This window comes from Pongo abelii, chromosome 22 (assembly GCF_028885655.2).
Source record: "Pongo abelii isolate AG06213 chromosome 22, NHGRI_mPonAbe1-v2.0_pri, whole genome shotgun sequence".
NCBI lineage: Eukaryota > Metazoa > Chordata > Mammalia > Primates > Hominidae > Pongo > Pongo abelii.
In genome coordinates, this window is record NC_072007.2 from 38730836 (window position 1) to 38756307 (window position 25472).

At 38.2% G+C, this 25472-nt stretch overlaps 1 protein-coding gene across 3 annotated transcripts in view; it reads right to left on the reverse strand.

Annotated features, from left to right (window-relative positions):
• N6AMT1 (N-6 adenine-specific DNA methyltransferase 1) overlaps positions 1-25472 on the reverse strand; it is a 494077-nt gene that overhangs the window by 138766 nt on the left and 329839 nt on the right. For 2 of the 3 annotated variants that reach the window (XR_010138799.1, XR_008517487.2), the window contains exons 13-14: positions 17176-17231; positions 15752-15868 (exon numbers count right to left, since the gene is read on the reverse strand). The gene's annotated coding sequence lies outside the window, so the exon portion shown is untranslated. Of the gene's footprint in view, positions 1-7021; positions 15869-17175; positions 17232-25472 lie in introns of those variants that run through there. The other variant, XR_010138800.1, reaches the window with a different exon arrangement.

A 25472-nucleotide genomic window follows, 5' to 3' on the forward strand; every position in this document is an offset into this window, starting at 1 on the left:
AAATTTCTTCCATGAATCCTCATGAAAAGGGCACCAAGTGGTAGAGTGAGCAACATTGCAACTGACCTCCCTGAATAAATCCAAAGGCATAGTTCCAACACATAAACTCTATAAAAATATTTAATAATTGTATAAGCAAACAAAAATGTGGTTTAATTTGGCATGATCTAGGCATGGAATTTAAAATACATTCAAAAACGCATAGATTACAAATTCTTTAGTAAGTTATCCATGAATAACATTACTCAAACTGAGTTTTTGATAACAATTACATGGCAAAGCATTTTAAGTTATATTCTCTGGCTAAAACCTGAAGGTTATACATGGCATGTAGGGAATAGCTAGAGGATTATCATGCTTTGACAATCAAATAGGCCTGCAGGGATACTGACATCCCCTTATTAAAATGAGAAGCCTAACTAAGACTTGGGCTTGGATAGACTTTCATCCAATGACTGCATGGAGTTGATTCAAGGTAGTGACTTTGGGCAGAGCCAACATTTTACTCACTCCTGGGGCTGCTGCAAATATAGGCAAATGAGTAAAAAAAGGTCTAAATTCTCCATGAAAGACTATGGCTGCAAGAATTTTCATATAGAAAATGTTATGAACAGGTGTTACAAATAACCAGAGCACCCATTTATAATGTTGGTGAAGTATCCATAGAACAGTGACTATAAAATCCTGAAATTAAACTATGTTTGTCTTCTGATGATTCTTTACAGTAAATCAGAAAAGCATTGGTATAGATTTTTCTCCAGCCTACTTAGAAGCCAAGGAATAGAAAAATTTGTTTAGTTACATTGGTCCGGAGTTTGAGATTGTCAAGGTGTCATGACAAATCTACCATAAATTTCATGAAACCACCAAAAGACATTAGATTTGGAGAACACAGCAGAGTTAAGAACTTGACAATTATGGTGAGGGTTGAAGGACAGGCAAAAAGGGAGCAAGATAATTGGAGTCATAAAAATAAAGGGTCCTTTTGTTAAAGTAGGAAATTTCTGGCTTTCAGTTTCCTAAGAGAATCAGATCCGGTGGTGAGAAATTTCAAGGTATAATCACACACATGAATGGCTAATGTGAAATTAAGGAAAGTTTATAGAGTAGAAAAGCTTAGGAATGGTGAGCCTAGAATTGCTGAGGACTCAATGTCCAACAGCCAAAATATACTCACCTACTTCAAAAGAACTATACTCTGAGCTTCAATTATTTGCTAGTTGTTATTTCCTATTTACTCATGTAAGTTACTTAGTTAAACTGATTGGTTTGAAAACAATAGCCAGCAAATAAAGTGCAAATTGTTTCATAACTAATACACTTTGTCAAGCTAATTGAACTCTACGTGCTAAGGACTTTGGCATCAACAATGATGACTAATAGCTGAAAAGGGAGATGAAGAAAAGTTAATGTGAGGGAAAATGAAAACTTGGATTTATAGTGTAGTCCAATTGACTAAAGTTTCAAAATAATATTGACATACTGATAGTAAATGGAAAAAACGAATGGTGGAGAAAGCAGTTACGATTTCATAGAAAACCACTTCCAATAGAAATACCATTTTAGATTGCTCATCTTCTAAATGAACGTTTAAAATGCAATTTTTAAGAGAAAGTTTTATTTCCATTGTGGTTACTAATGCATCTGAGTCACTTGTATATTCTTATCCAGTGTGATGTAAAAAAGGCCAATGAAGAAATAAATCACTTTGATAAATACCTATGTTTAACAGAAGATCTTAGGAAGGTCATCCTTAAAGACCACGTGTTAAGTTGGCTGAGTATCAATACAATGAGTATGCATTGATTCCCAAGGAACTCATGTCCCTAGGGCTCCAGTTTCTAAGAGTGGTCCACAGTGGTAGCTTCAAGCTGAACTCTGAACGTGAAATGAAATCCTATGTCATTTGAACTTCTTCTTTTTCTTTTTTTTTTTTTTTGAGACCGAGTCTCGCTGTGTTACCCAGGCTGGAGTGCAGTGGCGCGATCTCAGCTCACTGCAAGCTCCGCCTCCTGGGTTCACGCCATTCTCCTGCCTCAGCCTCCCAAGTAGCTGGGACTACAGGTGCCCGCCACCACGCCTGGCTAATTTTTTGTATTTTTAGTAGAGACAGGGTTTCACCGTGTTAGCCAAGATGGTCTCGATCTCCTGACCTCATGATCCGCCCGCCTCGGCCTCCCAAAGGGCTGGGATTACAGGCGTGAGCCACCGTGCCCGGCCTGAACTCTTTTTCTGTTCTCGAAACTGTGAGATCCTCTGACAAATTCTGCTAACAGTTCTGAGGTTTAAAACTGGGGAAGTTACAGACATGTTATTATTATTTTTTTTTAATTTCAACTTTTATTGTAGACACAGGGAGTATTCGTGCAGGTTTGTTACATGTGTATATTTGCACCCAGGTATTGAGCATAGTACTCAATGGGTAGTTTTTCAACCCACATCCCCCGTGCTCCCTCCCGTCTAATGGTCCACAGTGCCTATTGTTCCCATGTATATGTCCATGTATGCTCAATACCATAATCCTAAGTGAATTAATGCAGGAACAAAGACATGTTTTTGTTTTTGTTTGAATGCTACATGTGGGGCTGGCTAGGATTGAGAAGACACTATGTCTTGCTGATATGTCAGTCCAAACTTGAGCCTCTTTTGTGTGTGTGTGTGTAAAAAAGAAATCTTTTTTATTTATTTATTTTCAAATTATAAATTCATAGGGTACATATGCAGGCTTGTTACATGGGTGTATTGCATAATGCTGGGATTTAGGCTTCTAGAGAACCCATCACCCAAATAGTGAACATAGTATCCAATAGGTAGTTTTTCAATTCTTGTCCCCCTTTCCACCCTCCCCACTTTTGGATTTCTCAGTATCTATTTTTTCCATCTTTATAGCCACCAACATGAGTCTTTTGATGAAATAATGCATGACTGAGGTCCACAACTTAAAACAACATTCCAATATAGATTCTCATGATCCCTGAAGAAGTGTTTCTGATGTGGCTAAACATCATCAAATGAGTAAGTCAACATAGTAAAAGAAAAGAACAGTTCTTTATCAGATTAAATGAGTGAAACAGCTAAATATCAAGTGACAAAACATTGGGACTGACTGTATAAAATGCTAATAACATCTACCAAACAGTTTACATTGTGCTAAACAACTTATGCCCATTATTTCTTTGATTCTTTTTAACACACTGTTGTGGGCTGAATGGTGTCTCCCAAGAAGTCATATGCTGGGAACCTGTCCCATAGTGCTTCACAACATGACATTGTTTGGAGTTAGGGTTGTTGAAGATGTCATTAGTCAAGATGAGGTCATATTTGAGTGAGGTGGGTTTCTAATCCAATGTGACTGGTGTCTGTGAAAAGGGGAAATGTGGACACAGGTACAAATGTAAGGAGAACACCATGTGAAGATGAAGGTAGAAATTACAGTGATGTGTCTACAAGCCAAGGAACACCAAAGATTGACAGAAAATCACCAGAAGCCGAGAGAGGCATGAAACATTCTCCCTCAGAGCCTTCAGAAGAAAGCAACCCTGCTGGTACCTTCATCTTGGACTTTGAGCCTCCAGAACTGTGAGGCAATACATTTCTGTTGTTTAAGCCACCCAGTTTGTGGCATTTTGTTACAGCAGCACTAGAATCCTAATGGATGCTGTATTGGATAAATATTTTAGGCTTAGGTAGGTATTTTTTGATCTCTTCTATACAATGGCTTGACTATTGTTCTATTTGTCCCTAAATCTGGTTCTTCAACCTCCCCAATGATTCTGTGAGCCAGTGATCATCCTTTAACAGCCTTTTTATGATTAAGTCACCCAGGATAGTCTCTGCTGCTTACATCTTAACAGGAAGAAGAGACCTCTAGACATGCAGCAGCCATCTTGTGGATATGAGGGAAGAGCCAAATAGACTACAAATCGGTTAACACAGAGAACTAAAATTGTGGAGCTACTGAATGAACCAGCTATGGAATTGCCTGTGTGTGGGCATTCAGATGGACATACCAGATAAGATTCTGGACTGGTAAGAGTGTGGGGAAATTGCCAATCTTACCTCTTGAGGAGGTGTGAATTGGTAAAACAATTTGAAAAGTAAGTTGTTAGTTTTTATAAAATTTTAAAAAATAAATGTATTCTCTGACCCAGTATTATCTTTTCTGGGAATCTATTTTACACATTAAAAAAGCACTAGATTGTCATATACAATATATATATGTCATATATAGTTATACATGTAAGCCATATATATTTATACACATAATTATATATCTATTAAAATACCTGAAGGAATGGTCAATATAAAGAGTATCATCCAATTTTTAAAGAAGACAGAAATAAAAACCCCTCTGTGCTTTTTGGGGGGATCTATTTGTATGGAGCAGATAAACACACGGAAAGATAAATATCAAACTGTTGCCATTGGTTACTTCAAGGGAGTGAGTTTATAACAAGAAAGTGGAAGCAGATAACATTAAAGTTTTCCTTATATGACTCAGTATTATTTGACTCATTTCAATAAGCACGCATTATTTTTTACATAAAACACATCCGGAGTGGAAAAGCTCTTTCCAAACACTGTCATTATGTCATGCTAATAAGTGAGTTTTGGGAAGCAGCAGAGTCCAGTGGTTATGAACACAAGATTGGAGTAACTTCTGAATTTAAATACTGGCCTTTTACTAACTGTAGAGTTTGAGCAGAATACTTTCTCTTTAAGTATAGCTATCCTCATTTACAAATGGAGATGGTGATATCTGTTAGTCCCCTGCCTTCTACTGCCTGCTGTAGGACAATTTCCCATTCCTTTCAGCAACCCTTCAGTGAAGAGAGGGGCCACAAAGGCAAAGGAATCTTAGCTAATAGGCACTATAGCAATTCTCTAAATACTTTATTTTTTTAGAGCAATTTAAGTTCACAGAAAAACTAAGAGGCAGGTGCAGAGATTTCCCATATGCTTCCTGCCCCACATGCATAGTCTCCTGCATTATCAACATCCCCCACCAGAGTAGTACCTTTGTTACAATTGATAAACCTATATCAACACATCACAATCATCCAAAGTCCATAGTTAATATTAGGGTTTACTATTGGTGTTGTGCATTCTATGAATCTGGGCAAATGTATAGAGACATGTATCTATTACCATAGTACCACACAAAAGCATTTCCACTGCTTTAAAAACTCTGTGTCTGCCTATCAACCCTCCCAAACCATCACAGTAACCTATTTCATGAGAGGCCTACAGCCTATTACCTTGCTGTGTGGAATGAAAACTCTCTGACAAAGAATAGGAATTCTCTTCCCTTAGTTGGCCTTGGAATAAGTGCAGAGAAGTTAGCAAATGTAGATGCTTGAAATCTGAGCTTGCTGTTACCCTGAAATAAAAAGCACACGAGACTGCCATTCCTTGTGCTAGCAATTTTCTTCATTTGCTGCATATCCACGAGGAATGGAGAAGCGTCTTTCTTTTTGCCTCTATCTGAAGAATATATACACCATACCTTATTTAGTTCAAGTATTTGATTTAATTCATAGGTATAACCTCACAAAGAAAGTTTTTAATCCACCCTACCTAAGCATCCATTAGGATTCTAGTGCATAGGATTGCATAGAAGTGATCAAAAAATACATGTCTGAGATGATGAATATGTTAATTACCTTGATCTGATCACTGATTCTGTCACCAGGCTGGAATGCAGGGGCGCAATCTCGGTTCACTGCAACCTCTGCCTCCCCGGTTCAAGCGATTATCCTGCCTCAGGCCTCTGAGTAGCTGGGACTACGGGTGCACGCCACCACACCCAGCTAATTTTTGAATTTTTAGTAGATGCGGGCTTCACCATGTTGGCCACGATGGTCTTGATCTCTTGACCTCGTGATCCGCCCACCTCAGCCTCCCAAAGTGCTGGGATTACAAGTGTGAGCCTCCATGCCCGGCGTTTATTTTTTCAATTTTTAACAAATTAATTTAATGAAAAAATAAACTTGAGACCATTTCAAAATCATGGAAAATAAAAATTCACACTACTACCAATACTGCACCAAAAAAATTAAACTTGCAGTAACTGCCAACTGCCTCTAGATAATTTTTTTTTTTTTTTTTTTTTTTTTTGAGACAGAATCTTGTTCTGTTGCCCAGGCTAGAGTGCAATGGCACGATCTTCGCTCACCGCAACCCCTGCCTCCTGGGTTCAAGCTATTTTCCTGCCTCAGCCTCCTGAGTAGCTCGGATTACAGGCATGTGCCACCATGCCCGGCTAATTTTTGTATTTTTAGTATAGACAGGGTTTCGCCATGTTGGGCAGGCTGCTCTCAAACTCCTGACCTCAGGTGGTCCACCCATCTCGGCCTCCCAAAGTGCTGGGATTACAGGCATGAGCCACCGCGCCCGGCCGAGAATTTCTTACTGTGATATTGTGAAATATATATTTGGTATCTGCACCTGGTTCCTGAGACAGAGCTCCTAATAACCTCATAGATAGGGGTGCTAAGAGAATCTTTTGTTCTAATATTTGGTCTTTGAGCCCAGTTTTGGCACAGAGCTCCTAAGACCTTTATAATTTCCTGAGTGCTAAGAGTGTCTGACAAAGAACTTCTAAATCCCTTGGAATTTCCTAGGCGATAGAAGCATCTTCTGTTCTAATGAAGTGACTCTTGGTGGGTACCTGGATAGCCTCATGATTGGAGTTGGTTGGCTGCTAGAAGAACAAATCGTGTGATTAGAGTGTTGGAACTTTCAACCTCAGCCCTCAACTTCTGAGGAGGGGAGAAGGGCAAAAGGTAGAGTTGACCATTAATAGCCAGTGATTTAACTAATCATGCCTATGTAATGAAGCATCCATAAAAAACTAAAGATCACGGTGCAGAGAGCTTCTAGATTGCTGAATAAGTGGTAGTTCCTGGAGGATGATGCACCCAGAGAGGCATGGAAGCTCTGTACCTCTTTCCACATGCCTTTGTCTAGGCATTTCTTCCACCTGGAGGATCATCTGTTTGCTTTGTAGTACTTTTTATTAAAAAAAAATGGATAAATGTAAATAAAATGTTTCCCTGAGTTATGTGAGCCACTATAGCAAATTAATTGAACCAAGAAGATCATGGAAACCCCAATTTATAGCTGGTTGTTCAGAAGCACAGGCCAAAGCCTGGAGCATGTGATTGGCATCTGAAGTTGGGAGGAGTCTTGAGGAACTGAGCCCTCAACCTATGAAATCGGACACTAACTCCAAGTAGATAGCTGGGTGAATTAGAGGACACCCAGCTGGTGTCCACTAGAGAACTGTCTGGTGTTTGGGAAGAACTCACACCCATTTTGGTGACCAGAGGCGAAGTGTAGTGTTGAGAATAGACAGTAAGAAAAAAGTCTGCTTTTCCATCAAAGGTACCACGTCTGTTTCTCATACTACTTGAAGGAGTCTAAATCATACTATATGGGAAACCGTAAAATGTAGCATCTAAAAGTTTACAACTTTTGGTAGGAGGCAGTCTGTGCCTCCCACCAAAATTCATAAGGTATGAATTCACCAAACTATACAGAGAGAGTTTTGGTGCTAGGTGGCAGAAAAGAACAATCAATGTGTGCAAAGTATCTTCTTTATGAGTTTAGCCATTCTACTGGATGAAAACTGATTTCCCATTCTTTCTCTTATAACATTTTCCTAATACTATGTTTAAGATATGTTTTATTTCATTTTCCTAATTTGTACTTTTATCTTTTTCAATTATTAATATAGTTTTGTGCTCTTAAATTTTTAATGCAATTTATATTTTGGTAGTATCTAAAGTATCAATCATTTTATTATTCATTCACCTTAAAATGTGGCTATGGTTTGGACATTTGGATTAAGCGATGACATTGTAATTCAGCCAGAACTGGCAGTAATCATCAGTGTTTGGCATGTTTTGAGAAGAAAATTCTCAGTTCCTGGAAGGGTGGCCCTTCATGTGAATACAGAGTGCACACTCTGTATGGTGTAATCCAAGACAGTTGAACGGTCTGCCTGCCAAAAATATGCCTTCCATCAGGTTTTTATAAAGACTAGTATTACCAGCTTAAAGGCCATTTTCCGATTTAGGGCATTAAAACCTAAGGACCATGTTAAAAGACTGAAATTAACATTCACTGAATTGTTCATTCATTAAACTTTTTTAAGTTTTTTAATTGACAAATAATTATATATATCTATAGGATACAATGTGATGTTTTGATGTACGTGTGTGTGTGTGTGTGTATAATATATATATATATATATTTTTTTTTTTTTTTTTCTTTGAGACAGGGTCTTCTCTGTTGCTCAGGCTGCAGTGCAGTGGCACTATCTCGGCTCACTGCAAGCTCCGCCTCCTGGGTTCACACCATTCTCCTGCCTCAGCCTCCCGAGTAGCTGGGACTAAAGGCACCCGCCAGGTGCCCGGCTAAATTTTTGTATTTTTAGTAGAGACAGGGTTTCACCGTGTTAGCCAGGATGGTCTTGATCTCCTGATCTTGTGATCCGCCCGCCTCAGCCTCCCAAAGTGCTGGGATTACAGGCATGAGCCACTGCGCCCAGGCGATGTATGTGTATATTATAGAATGATTAAATCAAGCTACTTAACATATCCATAACCTCACATACTTCTGTTGTTTGCATGTGCTATGAACATTTAAAATCCACTCTTATAGCAATTTTGAAATATACATTACATTATTATTAACCAATGTCACCATGCTGTGCAATCGATTTTAAAAAAAACTTCTTCCTCCTATTAAACCAAAACTTTGTAAATATTTAATGAGTGCCTCTTATTAGCCAGACCCTGTTTGAGACACTGACACAGAGTTGAAAGTCAAGTTTGAACCTCTCTTCTTAGGCATATAACTGTAGGCAAATTATGTCAACTCTGGCCAGTTTTCACATTTAAAATACAGATGATAATGCTGCCCACTTAATGAGTCTGCTCTAAGAATTAAATGATATTGTTTATGGTGCCCAGAAGGAAGGTAGGCCCACTGGCAGTCAGCGCACGTAATGGACCAAGGGGTCTTTGAAGAAAGAACATATCCAAGTACAGGCGATGAGCTTGTATTTGAGCACAATGGGGCAATGTTGAATGGCAGGATGGGGGGTGCTATCTGTGATCCTCCCACAGTCTGATAACAGGGACAACATCAAAAGGTGTGATCTAATCAAGCACCAAGCACCCACACAAGGGTGCTGTCCAAACCAGAGACGGCCTATGGGGACTGCCAGTTAGCTCTGCCAAAAAACATCCTTCCTGTCCAAGTCTCCCCCAAGTCTCTAATAAAAAGGGCCACCTTGAAGCTTTGGACTCCAAGCATGGCTTTCTTGTACAACTTTAACACAGAAGTTTATATTCAATTACCTACAGGTACCATAATTATCATTACTATCATTATTAATAAACGTATAGTTACAACAAGGTATGACAAATCTACAATAGACATAGGCTAGGCTGCTGTGGTTGATGAGAGTATAGAGGGAACAGCACTTCCCAAATTGGAGCAGAGGAAAGAAGGTTTATAGAAGGCGCCTAGAGGAGAAAAAACTTGAATCAAGTCTTCAAGAATGAATATGAGTTATTCTGGAGAAGAAAGTATGTGTGTTTGGCAGGAAGTACAAATGCTTGGAGAAGACAGATTAAATAGCACATCCAAACTATGGGGATGTGAAAGAATGTGGAGTGTTGGTAGACTTATGAAAGGATAGCGTGGGCCAGGACATAATCTAAATGTGGGAGAATGGAGAGAGAGGATGTTGTTCAAATTATGGATGGCTTTGTGTACGATGTTGAATTGACACATTGTGTTCAATAATATAAGGAGACATAAAATGACTTTCAGGGTGGTGGATGGGGGGAGGTCATGATTATCTGTATTTTAGACTTTCTACTCAGAGAGTAGTGGGGAAGTTGACTGAAGGAGTTTAAGATTAGTAACCAGGAGAGCCCCATCATATCAACGCAGTAATCTCATGGGGAGTGGCAATGGCTAAAGTAGTAGCAGTAGCAAGGAAGGAAACAATTAGATACACACTTGAGAGGTAGAATTGGCACTTCAGACAGTTGGCTGAAGAACAAGGAAAACTCTTCAAATATTACCAGGTCCCCGGCCTGGACAACTGAGTTGATGTGGCATTATCAAGCATGGGATGTAGAAGATCAGGGTCAGTTTGGTGAGTATGTGTAGACTCTGAGATGTCTGTGGAACACTATTCCAATGAGACCTAGAGCTCCCTGTATATAGTGATATTTTCAAGTTGTGACAGATGTATGTGTATTTTGTCAACTGGATGATCTCCATTTCTCATATTATCTTCCCCACATGATTCTTGTGAGTATGGGCCTCAAGAGGCACCTGGTGTGAGATTTAGAAGACAGAAGTGAAGTCGCATTGGATTATTTTTATGCTCCAGACGTTGGAGCTGGGTATGAGACACAGTAACTACAGAGTCAAGTTCTACCTGCCAACTCACCTTGGTGGCAACATTCAGCCTCCTTCCTGTATAACCCCCTGTTCCTGCTGTAGCTCCTTCTTTAGCATCTCTTGGGCCAGGTAAGTAAAAAAGGGGACTGACTTCTACAGGACACCCATGTTATCAAGGGTTACTTCTTAGTAAGAGACTGACATGGGTTCCAGTTCATCTTCATAAGCCAACTCATCCAGAAGGTCCCAGTTTTTCCTTCTGGGTTCTAGCTCAGACTGTCAGGTTCCACTTTGTCCATGGTTTCCTTCTTAAATGCCTGCTGTGATGACTTCAGGCTAATATAGAAGAGCCTCCCATATTACTATTGAATCGCCTCCCCAAAATTGCAAAAGGTCAAGTCTCTATGGATAATCCTTACTGGTTCTTCTACTCTGATTGAAGCCTGACTGACAAAACAAATGTGGTTTTTATAAACCTCTTTTTCATTGTATACAGCTTGGTATACATAGTCCAACTATCCAGACACTTTGGTCTCTGGGACCAAAGGTTAGCAGTTTTAGAATTCCATCAGTCTAGCACCCTGCTGTTCAGTTAGCATTAAGCCAGTGGCCCATCTCCTCAAGCTCAGAAATCATGTGTACAATAGATTGACAATCTAAAGCATGGGTTGGCCTGCATTTTCTGTAAAGTGCCTAATAGTAAATATTTTAGGATTTGTAGCCCATAAAGTCTTTATTGCAACTATTCTGCTTGCAATATTGAATAACAAGCAGCCACAGAAAATATAGAAATTTTAAAATATGGCTGTGTCACAATAAAACTTTACTTACAAAAACAAACAGTACAGATTTGGCCTATAGGCCATGATTTGACAATGCCTAATTTAGACAAAATAGTACAAGTACTCTATCATAAAAGTACATTTAAAATGTTCACAAATACATTTAACATTGAGAAAAAAAAATCAATTCAAGGTCAGACAGCCTGAGATCTAATCACAGCTCTGCCACTCTCTGATGCTCCATTTTCTCATTTTAAATAGAGGCAAGAAAGTAAGTGCAGTGTTTTAAAATATATTCATAAGTTTATTGACATGCTGTCTTTCAAAAGGTAACATGTAATTCCCTTTCCCCTGAATATGGACAGGACATAATGACTCTAAACGAATAGAATGTTGCAGAAGTTGTATTTGCATAATTCTGAAGGCTAAGTTAGAAAAAAAGATGATTCAGCTTCAACTTAACTCCCTCTCAGGATAATCACACATAAAACACAACAGCCAAGCTGTGAGAAACCCAAGTGGCCAAACAGAAAGGCCATGTCGAGATGTTTTGACCAAAGGCCCCACCAGAGGTCCCAGCCAACAGCTAGCATCATCTGCCAGACATGCAAGTGATTGGGCCACAGATGATTCCAGTCCCCAACTTTTGGGATAATACAATTGGTGCCAAGTAGAGCAGAAATATTTGTCTACACAAACCTCACATAGATTGCAGAAACTTAAGTGAAATAAATTTTGTCATTATCTGAAACCACTAAGTTTTGGGGTCATTTGTTACATAGCAATAGATTGCCAGAACAAAAGGATTCCCAGAGACTCCTCACTTATTACAATAAGAGAATTTTGTGGTAATCTCCCTAATCTATTGACCTACTCACTTGGATCTTCGTACCAAAGACAAGTATATGTGTGCACTTGACTATTGAAGAGAGTTTCTCAATCATCAAGGAGAAGTCTGACAAAACAAGCCAGAATACCATCAAAAGCCACAGAGAGAATTTAAGAGGCTGAACCTAATGATCCAACCTGGAATTTGACCAAAACTCTAGGCTTGCCAATTCCGGCTCTTTTTAAAACGATGTCATGGGACTTTGAATAACCAGCCTAGATCAGGACTAGAGCCAGCCAAACCATCTTTATGTGAAATGGAACACCACTGCAGAAAAATAGGCCAGTGAATTTTGAACTAGAAAGTTTGGGCTTTAATTTATTTTGACCAGAATTCTTTTCAACAGAAATGTAAATCAAATTTTAAAAATTGGCTTCTAAGAGACATGAATGGCTACAGGTCAGTTACAATTGGTTAATTTAAGGTTCATTCTTAAGTTCAACATTATAAGATGGAGTATAGGAAACAGAATGCCTACACTTTTTGATCTAACTATTGGGATAAAAACCTCTATGGCTAGGATAATTCTTTCATAAAGACAAAGATGATACTAAGAATAAAATAGAAAAAAGAGAATAAACCTAGAAACACGGGATTGTAGCTTGATGATACGATGTGTGGATGGTGGGTATGAAAAGAGAAGGCCTCGGTTGTGTAAGTGAGTAGGTGTGAGTGAATATAAACATTGAAATTAAACAACAGGCCTTACAGAGAATGGAATATGAGAAAATTCTTCAATTACATTTCTTTGCAGCACCTTCTTCCTTTCCCAAAACTATGTGCTTTAGTGACACTGACCTACTTACTCATTCTTCAGTTTGCCATTTTTTCCAAAATGATGTAACTTTGCTACTCTAGGCTCTTTCATAGAATGTTCCCAGAGCAGTGCTTTGAAGTAGAAGAAACATGGAGTCGTGCAACCATGGATTCAGAGGTCACATCTGCCTCTATCTAACTGTGTAAACTTGAGCCTTTGTTATTTACGAACATTAATTTCAAAACCTGTAAAATGGGGATAAGATATCCAGCCATATGGTGATCATAGGGTTCAAGTAAGGCAATATTCATGAAACACTGACCACAATACCACAAGACAAGATGTAGGACAAGTTTAGTAAAGATTAATCTTCCCAGAGCCCCCAATTTACTACTCCGTGACTTCTACTTAGGCTTTACAGTCTGATGCAGTGTCACCTCCTCCATGCAGTCCTTGCCAAAGCCCCCAAGCAAAATTTGCTATCTTTCTCTAAGCTGTCAAAGCATCTTAGTCATATTGTATGGTCTTAGTATGATTACGTGTCTATCTACCGCATGTGGATTTGGACTTTATCAATTCCCTGTGTTTCGTACCTTCATCATGATAGTCCAGGGATTTTTGTTTTGTAACAAAGCCATTCATCAAGATTACATTTATAAAAATTAGTATGTACTATCTGAGAATGTTGAAATGTAGATTACTCAGTTCTTGGAAGTGTTTTAGCCTGCACTGCAGAGACCATCACTCTCTCTCTCCTCTGGTTCCCGTTTGCCCAGCTATCACCCTTAATTGATTTATGGGGGGCCCTGCTCTTCTTTATGACCTTGCCTCTCATGTTCTCTCAAGTTACAGTTTCTTTTTGTAAAACTATACCTTTCTTAATGAAATATGACCAATGGATGCTAGAAAGTACTCTTGAAACATGTAATACAACACATTATATACTGCCCAAAGGGGTAGTACTAACTACAAAGGATGAAAAAACTACTACTGTAAAAGTTTACTTTTAGGAATGTGTTTTTTCTCCTTATGTTTTAACCTCAAAAAAGGTTTACACTCTGATCCCTTTATTTCAGTCTACATATTCTTAAACTGCTAAATGTCTAGAAATAATTATAATACAACTAATGTTTACTCAATATTTACTATGGCACAACATCAGAAAAGCTTTTTATGTGTCATCTCACTTTATTGCTATGGCAAACTTACAGGAGAGATATTATCATTATGCCAATTTCACAGATGAGGAAGTTGAACCATCATTAGACTAATTCTAATTTTAAAAGCCTAGTTTGCACATTATGCACTATTTATTCACGGACTTATATATTGACAGAATTAGCTACCTCCTAGGGTTTATGATATTTTCATTATTTTCTTTTCTAACATTTAGGTACATAAAGAGCCTATGTTAAGATTTTTCTAGCTATAAATAAAGCAGCTTTGGTTATATGATTGCCTTCTGTCATTTGACAGGAATGCATATAAATAGGAAACCAAGTAAATACATTTTATTAAAAATAGGAAGCAGACAAAGAAAAAGTCAAAAAGTTCAGGATGGATGCTTCTTATTACAGGCACTGAAGGGGAGGAACTGTGGCAGTCAAAGGGTTACATAAGAACTTACAACTTCCTGAGCAGTTGAAATAATCAAAAATAAACAGAAGGTATCCTAATAGTAACATTTATTTACTTTTACCAAAGTAGTAGGTGTCTAAGATCTACAGTAAGCTACTGATTTTTGCATTTACTCTACTGATTTCCTTGTAATTAACAGAAAACTGATCAAAGGTAGCCTTCTCAAATTACTTATATTTATTACAAGATTATTCTACCATAACAAACAAATCTCCAAAATAGAAAAATTTGATTTTTGTGGACCAAATGTTGTTATTTATACACATTCATTCTCCTCTACACGCATATTCCTTTAGGGTAGAGGTAAAAGCCCTTAGGTGAGTGCCTATCATGGTCCATTAATGCCTTAGGCCATTTGGGCTGCTATAACAAATTACCATAAACTAAGTGGCTTATAAACAACATAAATTTATTTCTCAAAGTTCTGGAGGCTATGAAACATAAAGCCTTCTGTTGCCAGCAGATTCAGTGTTTGATGAAGGCTGAATTTCTGGCTCATACACAATAATATGGTTTGGCTCTCTGTTCCCCCAAAATCTCATCTCAAATTGTAATCCTATGTCAAGGGAGGGACCTGGTGGGAGGTAGTTGGAACAAAGGGGCAGTTTCCCCACGCTGTTCTCATGATTGTGAGTTCTCACAAGATCTGATTGTTTTAACAGTGTTTAGCAGCTCCCCTATCACTCACTCGCTCTTCTGCTGCCTTGTGAAAAAGATGCCTGCTTGCCCTTTACCTTCTGCCATGATTGTAAGTTTCCTGAGGCTTCCCCAGCCATGGGGAAATGTGAGTCAAACCTCTTTTGTTTATAAATTACCCAGTCTCAGGTAGTTCTTTATAGCAATGTGAAAATAGACTAACACACACAGCATCTTCTTACTGTGTCTTCACCTGCTTAAAAGGGTGAGGGGTCTCTCTCAGACCTCTATTATAAGGGCATTGATCCCATTCATAAAAGCTATGTACCCATGACCTAATCACCTCCCACAGCACCCCCCCCTCCCCCCAATCCTAATATCATCATCTTGGGGATTAGGATTTCAACATAAAAATTTGGGGGAACATTCAGACCACAGCAGATAGCAGTGTCTTAGGGTAATAATGACTTGGGGCCCTTTTTACCATATATCAAATGGATACTTTCCCCCCGGTAGCTTCCTAGGCCATTGCTCTAGATTGAATCCAGTAAGAAATCTCTCATGAGAGCAAATTCCAAAAACCAGACCTTCCAGAAGGAGGACAGAAGAGAGAGAGCATACCTGTGCATGTTTCAGTGGGAGCAATTGCCATGGAGTGTAAGATAAAAGAGATCGTATACTCCTGTATTCTGATTAGTTCCTCCAGGAATTTTTCTGTTCACACCCTTGATAAGATGGCTTGCATGCAAATTATAAAACAACAATATATTGTTTGTAGATATGATTAGTGCCTATGTTGGTTCTATTATCCTACCAAAACTAGCCTTTATAGTCATGCAAATAAGGTATCCCTAATATACTGATGTTAATAAATTTAGTGGTGTTGATTAGTGGTATGGCCAGAAGTGGACTTAGAATCATAATTCATGCATTCAAACACTCGGCAATTTTGCAGTGAAACACTATGTTGCAGTAAAAGGCATCATTTTTGAGATCAGAGAGTCCTAGACTTAAATACAGCTTTTGATATTTATAAGATACATCAAAACAATTAACCTCTTTGCATCTTATTTTCCATCCATTTAAACCAATAATAGTAATATTTTCCCTGCAATATTATTTTGAGAATTAGAGATAAGTGCTACAAAATTCATGATGCTCACATTTGGAACATAATAAAAAATTATTAATATTATTGTAAAAGAAAAAATACAAGAGAGAAAACCAAAACACAAATGGATTTAAATGATTAACAAAAACTGATAAATGCCTAAAAAGATTTTTTTAAAAAGGAAGGACACATTAATAACCAATTACTAATATCAGAAATAAATGTGACAATATCACTATATATCGTACATACATCCAAAGGCTAATAAGAAAATATTTTCAGCAAATTTATACCAATAAATGTGATAATTGAAACAAAAATTTTCTTGAAATAACACAATTCCCCAAAAGTGACACAAAAAGAGACAATGTGAATAGCATTAAATAAATCGAGGTCATAATCTAAAACTTTTCCACAATGGCACAAGAAAGCTGCAAATCAAGATGGCTTCACTGATGGATTCTATCAAACATTTATAATCGGTTTTATATAAACTCAGAATATAGGAAATAAGGGACTACTTCCCAAATGATGTTATGAGATCAGCAGGACTCTGATGCCAAAATATAATTAAGGCATCATAAGAAAAGAAATTACAGATGAATATCTCTCATGAAAATAAATGTAAATATTCTTATCAAATATTTGTCAGATCAGCAATACATAAAAGGCTAATACCTTATGATCAAGTATTCAATATTTTACATTTGTAAATCAGTCAACATAACTGATTAACAGTATAAAAGAGAAAAATCTTATGAACATCTCAGTGTATGCAGAAAACATTTCTGACAAAATTTAACATTAATTCAGGATTTTAAAAAATCTCTTAGCAAACTATAACTACAGAGTAACTAAATCAATCTTACAACAGGCATCTGCAAAGAAATCTACAGCTAACATATTTCTTAATGGTGAAATAGTGAACACTTACCCAGATCAAAGATGTCTACTTTCACCACTTCTATTTAATATCATATGTAGGTCTTGCTGAAGAAATAAGGTTGTTAAAAAGAAGCAAAGTAATAAAGGTTGAAAAGAAGGAAACACATATGTATTATGAGACTATATGATTATATATATAGAAAATCCTAATGAATAGTATTGATATTCAGAATATCCCTAGTGTCAAATTAATTATGTGCCTAGAAGCAAGAATAATATCCATTCATTTCCAATGCATTTTACCAATTACCATATTCATCAATAAATTACACATTATATTTGACCATTATGTGTACCTATGAATAGAAGAAGAACATTAATTCAGGAATAAAACATTTATTGAGTATTATGTTCCATACCTACCATCACAATTAGTCCCTGCCCTCAAAGAGTTTATAGTCTTGTGAAATCCAAGACTTAATATGGGACTTAGATAACATTTACATTTTACAATTAAATTCACAATTAATATGCATGATGGTTCTATTTTCCACGAGTCACAACTTACTGGTCAACCTCTGCTGTTATTGTCACAGGTAAGTCAATTGTCCCCATGGCCATTTACTAGTCAGATGGGATAATAAACCTAAATCTGAGATATGACAAGTCTTGGGTAGAATACAATGTATGGTCGTCTCTACTTCACGCTATCATCACGCTACTGCACTACAGCCTGATACCCTGTCCCTATTAAAAAAATTACGAAAGATAACTTAGAAGGTTCTACTTCTTAAACTCTATAGTCTGTTTGCAGTTTTCTAATAAGTTAAGCAAGTTTGAATAATGACATTTGAGCTCTCTGATTATGAGAGTGGGCCATAATATGTAGCCAACTGGAGTTTCAGAAAACTTAGCATGTGTTAATGTTTGAGAATCTCATTTATTTTTTATTAACCCCTTAAGAACAGAGAAAATCTTATAAATCCTGCCAGAAAATATCAGAAGTTTGGGCTATTTTAGATGGTGGTAACTGCCCTAGTGGCTTTTAATTAGCCATATTGTGCCTACCATTTAGAATGTTTATTTTTGCTCTTGGAAGATTTTCAGAAACAATTAATAAGAGCCAAACCATTTATAGACGCACCCAACCAAACCAAAATCAGAGTATTCACAAACATGTTAACCCAAGTATGCAGATCAAACAAAACATTAAACTAGGCACACAGAACCAAAGTGCATAGATGGGGGGACCTCTCCCCAAGCCAAGGGAAGCAGTGAGGGACTGTGCTACCCACCAGGGGTACTACGCTTTTTCCACAGATTTTTGCAATCCACAGATCAGGAGATTCCCTCATGAGCCTACACCACCAGGGCCCTGGGTCTCAAGCACAAAACCAGGTGGCTATTCAGGCAGGCACTGAGCTGCAGGAGTTTTTACATACTGCAGTGGCACCTGAAACTCCAGCGAGACAAGAGAACCATCCACTCCCGTGGAAACGGGGCTGAAGCCAGGGAGCCAAGCAGTCTCGCTCAGTGGGTCCCACCCCCACGGAGCCCAGCAAGCTAAGAACTACTGGCTTGAAATTCTCACTGCCAGCACAGAAATCTGGAGTCTTCCTGGGATGTCCAAGTTCCCAGGGGGAGGGGTGACCACAATTACTGTGGCTCTAGTCAGTGGTTTTCCTCTGACAGTGCTAAGGAGACTGGGAGGGTTAGACTGGGTGAAATTCCCCACAGCACAGCAAAATGGCTACGGCCAGACTGCTTCTCTAGATCCTTCATACCTGGAAGGAGGAAGTCCAGCAGCTCCAGGGGCTTACAGACAGAACTCTCATCTCCCTCGGACAGAGCACCTGGGGGGAGGCGCAGCCGTGGCCTCTGGTTCAAAGGGCTTAATCTTTCCTGCCTGCCGGCTCTGAAGAGACCAGCTGGTTCTGATTAGGGGGATTTGCCCAGCATAGCACACCAGCTCTGCTAAGGGAGAGACTGCCTCCTCAAGTGGGTCCCTGATCCCATGCCTCCTGACTGGGTGAGACCTCCCAACAGGGGTGGACAGACACCTCATACAGGAGAGCTGCAGCTGGCATCAGGTTGGTGCCCTTCTGGGACAAGCTTCTGCAGAAGAAGCAGGTGGCAATCTTTGCTATTCTGCAGCTTCCACTGGTGGTACCCAGGTGAACAGGGTCTGGAGTGGACCCTCAGCAAACTGCAGCAGACTTGCAGAAGAGGGGCCTGTTAGAAGAAAAACAAACAAACAGAAAGCAACAACAACCACATCAACAAAAAAAGACCCCATAAAAACCCCACTTTGGATTTCTGTGACCTCACAGAAATCCAAAGGTCAACAGCCAGCCTCAAAGATCAAAGGTAGATGAATCCACAAAGATAAGAAAAAACAGCACAAAAATGCTGAAAATCCCAAAAGCCAGAATGCCTCTTTTCCCCCAAATCATCACAACACTTCTCCAGCAAGGGCACTAAATAGGGCTGAAGCTGAGATGGATGAACTGACAGAAGTAGCTTCAGAAAATGGGTAATAATAAATTTCACTAAGCTAAAGTATTATGTTCTAACCCAATGTAAGGAAGCTAAAAACCACGATAAAAGATTACAGGAGCTGTTAACTAGAAAAAGCAGTTTCAAGAGGAACAAAAATGACTTAATGGAACTGAAAAACACAGCAGGATAACTTCGTGATGCAAACACAATTATCAATAGCCAAATCAACCAAGTGGAAGAGAGAATATCAGAGCTTGAAGACAATCTTGCTGAAATAAGGCAGGCAGACAAGATTAGAGAAAAAAGAATGAAAAGTTATGAACAAAACCTCCAAGAACTATGGGGCCATGTTAAATGACCAAACTTACGACGGATTGGAGTACCTGAAAGAGATGGGGAGAATGGAAAAAAGTTGGAAAACACATTTCAGGACATCATTCAGGAGAACTTCCCCAACCTAGCAGAACAGGTCAATATTCAAATTCAGGAAATCCAGAGAACCCCAGTAAGATACTCCACAAAAAGGTCTACCACAGCAGACCTCTCAGTGGAAACCCCACAAGCCAGAAGAGATTGGGGGCCAATATTCAACATTCTTAAAAAAAAAGAAGTTCCAACCTAGAATTTCATATCCGACTAAACTAAGTTTTATAAGCAAAAGAGAAATAAAATCTTTTTCAGACAAGCAAATGCTGAGGGATTTTGCCAGCACCAAGCCTGCCTTGCAAGAGCTCCTGAAGTAAACACTAAACATGGATGGAAAAAAACATTACTAGACGCTGCAAAACACAGTGAAGTACACAGAGCAATGACACTATGAAACAACTATATTAACAAGTCTGCAAAATTAACCAGCCAGCATCATGATGACAGGATCAAATTCACACATAACAATATTAACCTTAAATGTAAATGGGCTAAATGCCCCAATTAAATGACACAGAATGGCAAGCTGAATACAAAGACAAGACCCATTGGTGCGCTGTATTCAAGAGACACATCTCATGTGCAAAGATGCACACAGACTCAAATTAAAGGGATAAAAATAAAGGGATGGAGGAAAATTTACCAAGCAAATGGAAAGCAGAATAAAGCAAGGGTTGCAATGCTACCTTCTGGCAAAACAGACTTTAAACCAACAAAGGTCAAAAAAGACGAAGAAGTGCATTACAAAACGTTAAAGAGTTCAATTCAACAAGAAGAGCTAACTATCCTAAATATATATGCACCCAATACAGGAGCACCCAGATCCATAAAACAAGTTCTTAGAGACCTACAAAGAGACTTAGACCCCCACACAATAATAGTGGGAGAGTTTAACACCCCACTGTCAGTATCAGACAGATCACTGAGACAGAAAATTAACAAAGATATTTAAGACTCAAACTCAGCTCTGGACCAAGTGGACCTGATAGATATCTACAAAACTCTCCACCCCAAAACAACAGAATATACATTTTTTTCAGTGCCACATGACACTTACTCTAAAATTGATCACATAATTGAAGTAAAACACTCCTTAGCAAATGCAAAAGAACTGAAATCATAACAAACAGTTTCTCAGGCTACGGCGCATTCAAGATTTAGAAGCCCACTCAAAATCACACAACTACATGGAAATTGAAAAACCTGCTCCTGAACGACTGCTGGGTAAATAACGAAATTAAGGCAGAAATCAAAAAGTTATTTGAAACCAACTTTGAGAACAAAGAGACAACATATCAGAATCTCTGGGATGTACTAAAGCAGTGTTAAGCAGGAAATTTATAGCACTAAATGCCCAATTCAAAAAGCCAGAAAGAGGCTGGGCGCAGTGGCTCACACCTGTAATTCCAGCACTTTGGTAGGCTGATGCGGGCGGATCACGAGGTCAGGAGATCAAGACCATCCTGGCTAACACGGTGAAACCCCGTGTCTACTAAAAATACAAAAAATTAGCCGGGCATGGTGGTGGTGGGTGCCTGTAGTCCCAGCTACTCGGGAGGCTGAGGCAGGAGAATGGCGTGAACCCAGGAGGCGGAGCTTGCAGTGAGCCGAGATGGTGCCACTGCACTCCAGCCTGGGCGACAGAGCAAGACTCTGTCTCAAAAAAAAAAACTAGAAAGATCGCAAATCAACACCCTAACATCACAAAAAAAGAACTAGAAAACCAAGAGAAAACAAACTCCAGAGTTAACAGAAGACAAGCAATAACCAAGATCAGAGTGGAACTGACAGAGATAGAGAAAAGAAAAACCTTTCAAAAAATCTATGAATCCAGGGGCTGGTTTTTTGAAAAAAAAAAAAAATCAATAAAATAGACTGTTAGCAAAACTAATAAAGAAAAAAAAGAGAGAAGATTCAAACAAACACAATCAGAAACAATAAGGGGGATATCACCACTGACCTCACAGAAATACAAATAACCATCAGAAGACACTATAAACACCTCTACGCAAATAAACTGGAAAATCTAGAAAAAATGGATAAATTCCTGGACACATACACCCTCCCAAGACTGGACCAGGAAGAAGCTGAATCCCTGAATAGACCAATAACAAGTTCTGAAATACAAGCAGTAACAAATAGCCTACCAACTAAAAAATATCCCAGGTCCAGATGGATTTACAGCTGAATTCTACCAGAGGTACAAAGAGGAGCTGGTACCATTTATTCTGAAACTATTCCAAACAATTGAAAAGGAGGGACTCCTCCTTAACTCATTTTATGAGGCCAGCATCAGCCTGATACCAAAACCTGGCAGAGATACAACAAAAATAGAAAATTTCAGGTCAATATGCCTGATGGACTTTGATGCAAAAATCCTCAATAAAATACTGGCAAACCAAATCCAGCAGCACATCACAATGCTTATCCACCACAATCAAGTTGGCTTCATCCCTGGGATTCAAGGCTGGTTCAACATATGCAAATCAATAAATGTAATTTATCACATAAGCAGAACTGAAGACAAAAAACACATGATTATCTCAATAGACATATAAAAGGCCTTTGATAAAATTCAACATCCCTTCATGTTAAAAACTCTCCACAAACTAGGTATTGAGGAATATACCTCAAAATAATAACAGCCATTTATGACAAGCCCACAGCCAATATCATACTAAAGGGGCAAAAGCTGGAAGCATTCTCCTTGAAAACTGGCACAAGACAAGGTTTTCCTCTCTCACCACTCTTATTCAACATAGTGTTGGAAGTTCTGGCCACAGAAATCAGGCAAGAGAAAGAAATAAAGCGTATTCAAATAGGAAGAGAGGAAGTCAAATTGTCTTTGTTTGCAGATGACATAATTCTATCTCTAGAAACCCCATCATCTCAGCCCAAAAGCTTCTTAAGTTAATAAGCAACTTTAGCAAAGTCCCAGGATACTAAATCAATATGCAGAAATCACAAGCATTCGTATACACCAACAACAGACAAGCAGACACCCAAATCATGAATGAACTCCCATTCACAACTGCCACAAAGAAAATAAAATACTTAGGAATACAGCTAACATGGGAAGTGAAGGACTTCTTCAAGGAGAACTACAAACCACTGCTCAAGGAAATCAAAGAGGACACAAACAGATGGAAAAACATTCCATGCTCTTAGATAGGAAGAATCAATATCGTGAAAATGGCCATGCTGCTCAAAGCAATTTATAGATTCAGTGCTATCCCCATTAAACTACCATCAACATTTTTCATAGAATTAGAAAAAAATTTAAAATTTATATGGAACCAAAAAAGAACTCGCATAGCCAAGACAATCCTCAGCAAAAACAAAAAAAAAACAAAAAAAACAAAGCTGGAGGCATCACACTACCTGACTTCAAACTATACTACAAAGCCACAGTAACCAAAACAGCATGGTACTGGTACAAAAACAGGCACATAGACCAATGGAACAGAATATTAAACTCAGAAATAACACCACACATCCACAACCATCTGATCTTCAACAAACCCAATGAAAACAAGCAATGGGGCAAGGATTTCCTATTTAATAAATGGTGTTGGGAGAACTGGCTAGCCATATGCAGAAAATTGAAACTGGATCCCTTCCTTATACCATGCAAATGTCAAACAAAAAAGAGCAGGGGATGCTATTTTTATATCGGATGAAGATTTTTAAACTAACAACAGTAAAAAAGAACAAAGAAGGACATTACATAATGATAAAGGGTTGAATTCAAAAGACTAACCTATCCTAAATATATATGCACCCAACACTGGAGCACCTAGATTCATAAAACAAATTCTTGGAGACTTATTAAGAGACCCCAATAACCACACAATAATACTGGGAGATTTCAACACCCCACTACAATTTCAGACAGATCACCAAGGCAGAATACTAACAAAGATATTCAGGACCTAAACTTGACACTTGACCAAATGCACCTAATGACATCTACAAAACAATCCACCCAACAAAAACAGAATATATATTCTTCTCATGTGCAATGGCACATACTCTAAAATTGACCACATGCTCGGCCATAAATCAAGTCTCAAAAAAGTAAAAAAACTTTCAAAATCATACGAACCACACTCTTGAACAACAGGACAATAAAAATAGAAACCAATACCAAAAAAGCTCTCTCAGAACCATGCAGTTATATGGAAATTAAACAATGTACTCCTGAATGACTTTTGGGTAAATAGTGAAATTATGACAGAAATCAAGAACTAATGAAACTGATGAAAACAAGATACAACATACCAGAATCTCTGAGACACCACTAAAGTAGTGATAAGAGGAAGTTTAGAGTGCTAAAAGCCCACATCAAAAAATTGAAAAGATCTTAAATTAACAACCTAACATGACACCTAGAGGAAACAGAATAAAAAGAGCAAACCAATTCCAAAGCTAGCAGAATAAAAGATATAATCAAAATCAGAGCTGAACTGAATGAAATGAAGATGAGAAAAAACATGATATTCCAAAGATCAGAATGAAACCAAAAGTTAATTTTTTAAAGAATAAATAAGATTTATAGACTTATAACTAGACTAATAAAGAAAAAAGGGAGAAGATCCAAATAAACACAATCAGAAATGACAAAGGGGGCATTACCATTGATCCCACAAAAATACAAAAAAAAAACCCTCAGAGACCATTAGGAACATTTTTATGCACACAAACTAGAAAACCTAGAAGAAACAGATAAATTCCTGGAAACATACAACCTCTTAAGATTAAACCAGGAAGAAATTGAATACCTGAACAGACCAATAACAAATTCTGAAATTGAATCAGTAATAAACAGCCTACCAACCAAAAAGAGAAAAAAAAAGCCCCTGGACCAGAACGATTCACAGCCAAATTCTACCAGATGTATACAGAAGAAATGGCACCAGTCCTATTGAAATTATAAAATATTGAAAGGGAGAGACTCCTCTCTAATTCATTCTATGAGGCCAGAATCATTTTGATACCAAAATCTAGCAGAGACACCACAAAAAAAAAATTCAGGCCAATGTGCCTAATGAACATAGATGCACAAATCCTCAACAAAACGCTAGCAAACCAAATCCAGCAGCACATCAAAAAGCTAATCCACCAACATCAAGTAGGCCTTATTCCTGGGGTGCAAGGTTGGTTCAACTTATGCAAATCAGTACATGTTATTCATTACATAAACACAACTGAAAACAAAAAACATATGATCATCTGAAATACATACAGAATAGGCTTTTTATAAACCTAACATCCCTTCATGTTGAAAATTCTGAACAAACTAGGCATTGAAGGTACATACCTCAAAATAATAAAAGCTATCTATGACAAATTCACAGCCAACATCATATTGAACAGGCAAAAGCTGGAAATGTTCCCCTTGAGAACTGGGACAAGATAAGG